This window comes from Lonchura striata, chromosome 22 (assembly GCF_046129695.1).
Source record: "Lonchura striata isolate bLonStr1 chromosome 22, bLonStr1.mat, whole genome shotgun sequence".
Classification (NCBI taxonomy): Eukaryota; Metazoa; Chordata; class Aves; order Passeriformes; family Estrildidae; genus Lonchura; species Lonchura striata.
The window spans coordinates 1,838,617-1,845,684 of record NC_134624.1 but is presented as its reverse complement, the minus strand read 5'-3'; the positions used below and the strand labels follow the sequence as shown (position 1 = coordinate 1,845,684).

Sequence of the window (7,068 nt, the reverse complement as noted above, 5' to 3'; positions counted from 1 at the left end):
GTGATAGGGCTGGAGCTCTGTGGTCATAAAGGTCTGTGCAGCTGCTGGGAGGTCACCCCAGGATGAGGTGCAAATGCTGTAAAATGAGGGAGGAAGAGACCATTTCCTACCATAACGCATTGTGCACAAACAGTAAACAGATACCCGCGGAATGTTTTTGTCTGAGATGGGGAATAAAGCAAAAATAGTCAGCAAGACAGAAGCAGAAGCCTATCTCTCCTTTAACAATCTGCACTGAACCTTGTTCCAAACAGCCACTTGGCAACAATTATCTCAGAGGGAAAGTGGCGTGGAGTGCAGAAAATAAGGGCAGAGCTGTAACAGTGGCAGCAGACTCAAGCCAGGATATTGTTTTTGTTCAGTTCTCCTCTTGAAGCCAGTCCACGTTGGTTTTGCCTCAAGCTGGTCATACTTTGTGAGCGGCTTTAAGACCTGAATGTTTTTAAAATGGCAGAGTGGTGAGGCAGTGTGGGAATCCAGAGCTTCCCTCTGGCTGCCCTGGGACCCTGGCAGGGGTCAGGAACCCCCTGGACAGAGCCCCCAGAGACACTGGCTGTGATCTCTGGCCATGGAAAAGAGTTTTCAATCTTACAGGATGAATTACCAGCTCTGAGTGTTTGATATAAGTAATAATTAAGTGTGGCATGGGTGCAAAAGTAAAATTTTAGGATTCTAGATTAGGGGTCCAAAGGGGACAAGATGGAGGAAATTGGGTGTGCCTTGTCCTTTTTCTCCTTCTTCATGCCCTCCATGTTTCACTGTGGTGTTGGCATTTTTCTGTTGGTTCAGGCTGGGGACACACTGTCCAACGTAGGTGACAGATATTGGCACGTTCTTGTAAATCCAGCCCAGGGAGTTTCTGGTATTTAATGTTTGTCACATCCCACTGAGGGCAGAGCCCCACACGCTGCCCTGCAGGACAGAGCTGGGCAGGGCAGCAGAACATGTGAGAGATAAACAGAATAAACAACCTGGAAACCAGCACAGACCAATTATGGCTTCTGCTTTGGCAGCGGGGCTGACAGACAGAGACTTTCTACAATCTCAGGATCATCAATACCTCAGATTCTGACAAGGCAGGGGCTTGGTGCAGCACACAGAGGCTGTCAGGGCCAGGCTTTAACCAGCATCTCCTTCCCTGCTGCAGCCTGGACTTGGGCTGTGCTCCTAGGGAGCTCCTCTCCAGGAGGCAAAATCTGCTCTGTGGCCTAATGGGTTACTGAGGAAGATTTCAAACATTGTTTTATCCTTTGACAAGAATTGAAAGGAAAACAAAAAGCCCACAGGGCCAAGGAGTTTTCCTACAAATTCAATTTCCATAAGATATTTCAATATATCCCTGGCATACTTGACTTCTAATATCGAAGGACTATTTGAGTTAGAAGGTGAAACAAGGTATATGGACTGTTTGGTACTGCTTAGAAACTCTGAAGAAGCAGCTGAGGTAGAGACTAACTCATGGTGTGATTTTATTTACTGCCGATTCCGGGCTGAAGGTGACAGAGAGTACAGAGAAGAAACATGAAAGAAGCCCTTTTTTTTGCCACAACATTAGAGTGCTTTGGCATCCTTATCTTGTGACATGAGGCAGGAATAAGCAAGATGAGGCTGGGATTGCAGTCCATTAATGCCTCTCACATTCCTGGTGAATCCCCACCAGTTTTGTAGGTCCTCACACAGTCAGGAATGGCTCCTGACCAGGTCGTTGGGGTGATATTTCAAGCAAGGATAGAATAATTTTGAGAATGGTTTATCTCCTTTCCAGCCTGCGGTCAGATAGCATCCCTGTGGCAACCATTTCGGTTGTCTATGTGGAAAAATAATGTGCAGAAAGTAATTTAATGTAATGGATTGTTTAGCTTTCTTTTAATTAAATGTAGCAGCTGGAAACAAGGAGAAGACAGCTCTGTATCACCAAGGTCTCTAATTGCAGGCATCCTCCACAGACCCTACTTACTGTGCTGCCCTCTCAGCCCAAGTTGAGAACCGAATACTATTAATACCCCAAAACCTTATGATTTTTTCCCACCTTTCATGAAATATTTCAATGGATCGATTTGTTTCTCTTGCTATTCCTCTCTCTCCCCAAAACTCAAACTGCTGATGATAAATATGTGTCAAAGCAGCTCAACCAGCTCCAGAAATCATCTCCCAAAGGAGCCCAGCAGCTAGACAAGCTGAAGTTCCTTGGGAAGCTGTCCTTTTCAAATGACTGACTGAGGAGCTCTGACTGTTTATTCCCACCAAATGATTCTGGCTTTTTGAAGATGACTGAACACATTGCTGGGCCTTTCAGCTGAGTTCCTTTCAAGAGAGAACAAAAGGCTGCTTGTAAAGTGTATCAATGCAATTGTGGCTCCCATGGTCATTGCAGGTGTGATGTTGTCCTGGGAGCAATAGTGACTTCAAAGCAAGAGCATTTAATGGCATAGTTTGCTCCACAATTTTGAAGTGGATGGCTTTTGGAAGACTGGGGGTCTTTTCAGTATAAAAAGGTCAATTTTCCACTAGTTTACAAGGGCAGGGTAACCATGGTGTTAAAAGTGTTTATTTTCCCTATGGCATTTCCAGGAAGAGCGACAGCTCAGATGGAAGTACCTACATGGCAGATGGCTAAAGGCAGGTGACATAAATCTGCCCTGTGCCTTGCTGTACCAATTTCCTTTTTACCACTCACACTCCCTTCTTTCCTCCTCAGCTCAGAAGGGTTTTGTGTGTAAATAGAGATGGAATAGCTTTTGTGAGGTTTCCCACAAAACGCTTGGTACAAGGAGGTCACTGTGTTCCCCTGGCTTGCCCCTCACCCTGGCTAGTGGCCCAGTGCCCAAGGCCATGGGCAAGAAGCCCAGTAGGTCACAGTAGAGCCTACCTTGGTCTAGGTCATGCTCTCTGTTCCTGGAGAACAGCTTGCACTCCTCCTCCTGCCTGGATCCCCACGAATTTCCTGCTGGCTGTGCACAAGGCTAAAGACAGGTTTGGAAGCAACATCTGTACTCGATGGGAAGCTGGGCCAAGACTCTGAGAGTTTGCCAAGCAGCCCTTTGCCTACGGTGTGTAAATCTACACCTCTTGCTAAGGGAGAAGAGCAAGGAGGGAAAGGCACTGCCAACTTGCAGATTTGTAAAAGAGGCTTTTAAGCTCTCTAGAGGGGTAACTTGCAACTGCTAAATATACTTCAGGAGAAATACAGCCAGATCATTTCTTTCCTCAGCCTCGCTACAACTCTTTGTGTTTTTCCTCTTGAGAGGGGACAGGGATGCAGCATCGGCAGGGAGGAACAATGGGCTTGGTCTATTTGCTATTAACTCCACCACATGCCTAATCAAGGATGTTTCCAGATCTCCTGTCTCGATCCGTAGGGAAAAAGAATTGAGAAGGAAAGATGCGGAAAAGGAAAAATGAAGGGTTTCTTTGTGTGCAGAGGAAGATATCTTGACAGGATGCGTGATGGTGACTAAGAAAAGAGGGGAACAGGCAAGTGTTAAATGAGTTTGTGTTCCTGGCTGCTGAGTAGCCCCAGGAGGTTCCCAGCAAGGCTGCCGCTTTTTTATTGGAGTTTTGTGCCGGAGTTATAAACCCTTTAAATGAGCCTAGATCATTAGGGAAGCTTGGCTGATCACTGATGAAAAAATATAACAATTAAAACAAAGGGCTGGAAGAAGGAAGCAGAGGGAGAAGGAGCTGGGGGTGAGCAGTTTTAATACTTAATAACAAATAGTAATAATGGTGCTGAATTGGGGACTAATTAAAAGTTTCTAAAAAGAGAGAGGAAGAGAGTGGGATTAATCTGGAGTGTTTTGTCTGACAGCTTCTGTGAGTGCCTGAAATGCTACCCTGGCAAGGAAGATGGGACACAATGCTGGGGGCCAAGCAAAGCTCTGGAGAGAGGTGGATCTGAGCCATGGTGGAGCCCAGCTCCACCTGCTCTTCTGAGCTCTGTGTTTTGGTTTCTGCCCCGTATTTCAGGATTACCAATGGTTATTCTCCCACATGGAGCAAAGGAGCTGGGGAAGAGGAACAAAGAAATGAGTTTGAAGGGTGGAGAGAGTAAAATTCTTCTGTGAAAAAGAGAGGAAGAGCAAATAGACCTGGGTGGCAGCAGCATGGATCTGAGAATTGTGATGTAGTGACACCCACAGCCATGGCAGGAGCCAAGGAAACAGCACCAGGAAGCATCAGAGGTGGCAACAACTCAAGGAACCACTGCCATGTAGCTTTGCAGGGCTTGGAAGAGCATTCAGAGGAAGAACTGCTGCATGCTCTCCCTCTGGCTGTGCTGCTCTCAGCTGATGTCAGGACACTGTGGCAGATCAGAGGGTTTTCCTGTTTTCCTTGGCTGTTCCTCCACCATTTCTTCTACCAGTGCTGTGTCCCAGTGCACCTTTAACCCCGCAGAGATTAATGCTGCCAAAAGCAACATTCCCACAGGTCTGCCTCCAGCTGTGCCTCCAGCTGTGTCCTGAGGCCTGGGGGCAGTCAAGACTGAAATAACCAAAGCAACAACTATTGCATTTCCCTCTCCAGTCAGTTCAGCAGCTGCCTGAGGAACAGTTCAGCCTGGAGGAACATCTTTTGTGGGTAAGTTCAGCTAAATGCTTGCAGACTCTATCACTGCCACCTCCCATGCTTAATCCTTGTGGAGAAAGGACCTGGCTGTGGGGAATGCCAGCCTCAGACACCATGCTCCTGCCAGCATGAGCTCCTTCTACTTCCTCATCTGTGCAGGCAAATCTAAGTTTTAATTATTATTGCTTTTTGCTGTTCTTAGTCTTAATAAAGTCTGACTTGCTGACTGTTTCAAGGGAGTTGATGTCTGGGAAACGCCTTCCTGCCTTGAGTTTTGGATTGTGGAAGGAGAGATATGATACCCATTGCCACTGGATCTGCCAGGCAGCAGAAATGCAACATCACAGAGACTGGGGGTGCTGTGGGACTGGGCCAAAGCTCAATTAAAATGGGACAATCCACCTAGGAATGAACATAGAGAAGGAAAGCCACAGGGATGTGTGCCTGGCAGGTAGAACAGCTTTCCCAGAAAATTCCTCTGTATTAATCTACTTGGATCTGACTTTGAATCAGAGTTTGATTAAAGTTGGAAAGGACCTGTAAGATCACTGAGTCCAATTGTTAATATCACCACATTCCAAAATGCCACATCTACGTGACTTTTAAACTCTTCCAGGGATGGTGATCCCACCACTCTGGGCAGCCTGTTCCAATGCCTGAAAATCCTTTCAGTGAAGAAATTCCAGCTGCTGTCCACCCTGAGCCTCCCCTGACCCAGCCTGAGGCTGTTCCCTCTCGTCCTGTCCCTGTTCCCTGGAGCAGAGCCTGCCCCCCTGGCTGTCCCCTCCTGTCAGGAGCTGTGCAGAGCCACAAGATCCCCTCTGATCCCCCTTTGCTCCAGGCTGAGCCCCTTCCCAGCTCCCTCAGCCTCTCCTGGGGCTCCAGACCCTTCCCCAGCTCCATTGCCCATCTCTGCATACACTTTCTGTAAAGCAGCACCAGGTAAATTGAGACCCACAACACAAAGACCAGCAGCACCCCCCGATTCCTCAGCCACCCAAAGCCCCCCGCAGCCACAGACAGCTTCCCCATGGGGGCATCATTTTATCCTCATACAAGAAGAGCCCAGGTGCTTGTGGTGGGCTGTGTGTGGTTTGGTTTGAAAACTTCATCCTGGTTCATGCCACAGCCCTGGAGCATCCAGCAGGAGCTTTGCTATTCTGCACCAGGGCTCTGTCTGTCTGTCTGTAAGTACTTCCCTTCCAGCAGCCTCTCTCCAGCATGACAGATTTGCTGTGAGGAACCTGGCAGCAAAGGCTTTTCCTCCTCTCTCTCTCCCTCTATGACAAATGTATAAAATATATTAGCTTTTCATGTTCTAATTTATGATATAATAAACTCCTCTGTGCCCTGGCCTCATTCAGGCAGTGGAAGTGAAGTGTTCCACTTGCCTGCATTGGTGAAATTCTACCAGACTGTTGTGAGTTGGAGAGGGATGAGGCAAGGGCTGAAATTGCACAAAGGAAAGGGAAAAACAGGATATAGAGGACGTGAGGCTTCAGGAGCAGAAAGGGGAAAGGGGAGGTAGAGATAATTTCTATAATTTTTTTCTCTCATTTCACTGGGCAGGATGTGTTTCCCTGTGGGATTTACATTACCCTGCTGGTGCTTGAGGAGCTTCTCCAAGTGACAGAACCATGTCCGCCTTTGAACCTTGGAGGGAAAAATAACAAAAATGCATAAATAATATACTGCAAGAAGGGAATTAGTCTGGTCAGCCTCACTGAGGATGAAAGGATGGGATGCAGGAGTAGGATGTGGGAAGTCAGAAGAAAAGCTGCAGTGAAGGATTGACTTGACAAGACCACTTGGAAAAAGAAAAGGAAAGAGGCCCCATGTCCATCCAAGGTTGGTGTCTGGGCACACACTTGGCAGCACCATGGATAGCTACACCACAGAAACCAGAGCTGTGTGTCAGATCTGCTCATTCTGACACCAAAATCTGCTTTTCCTCCCAAGCTTTTCCTCTCTTTTGTTTGCAACTCAATCTAGAGGGACCTTCTGACAAGGTACCTTTATCCATCAGACTGCCAAGAACTTAAAAACCTCTCATTTGTTCACTTAATGAAACGGGCACTGCTGGCTTGGTTGTTTTGGTTTTCTTTGCTCTGAATAAATGATTGCCCCCCATGTGTAATTTTTTTCTCAAGTAAACAGATTTAGTCCTGATTACTGCTAAGGAGAGAAGGTGGTATTTTCAGATGATGGATATACACCCGTGATGTGCAGGTAGCTTTACACCATAGAAGGCTGCTCTGTGATGGGCATCCAGAGAGAATGAGAAATCACATAAAAATAGAGGGGAAAGGAAGTCTTCACAGGAAAAAACCCAACATCAGCAAACCAAAATGGAAGAAAAAAATTACTGAAGTGAGCAGACAATTAAAATGAAGAACAATGGTCTACAAGGGCCCAAAGGGCCCATCCTCATCTTGATCAATTCCAGATCTATTCAGATCAAGGGACTGGAATAATCCAAATCCCCAGATCAACCATTTTAAG

At 46.8% G+C, this 7,068-nt stretch overlaps 1 long non-coding RNA gene across 1 annotated transcript; it reads left to right on the top strand.

The window, feature by feature from the left end:
• The first annotated feature begins 4,527 nt into the window (after positions 1-4,527).
• Positions 4,528-6,696, top strand: LOC116184218 (uncharacterized). Its single transcript, XR_004148973.2, has 2 exons — positions 4,528-4,578; positions 6,136-6,696. It is a non-coding gene; the product is annotated as an uncharacterized LOC116184218 (long non-coding RNA).
• The last annotated feature ends 372 nt before the right edge of the window (positions 6,697-7,068 follow it).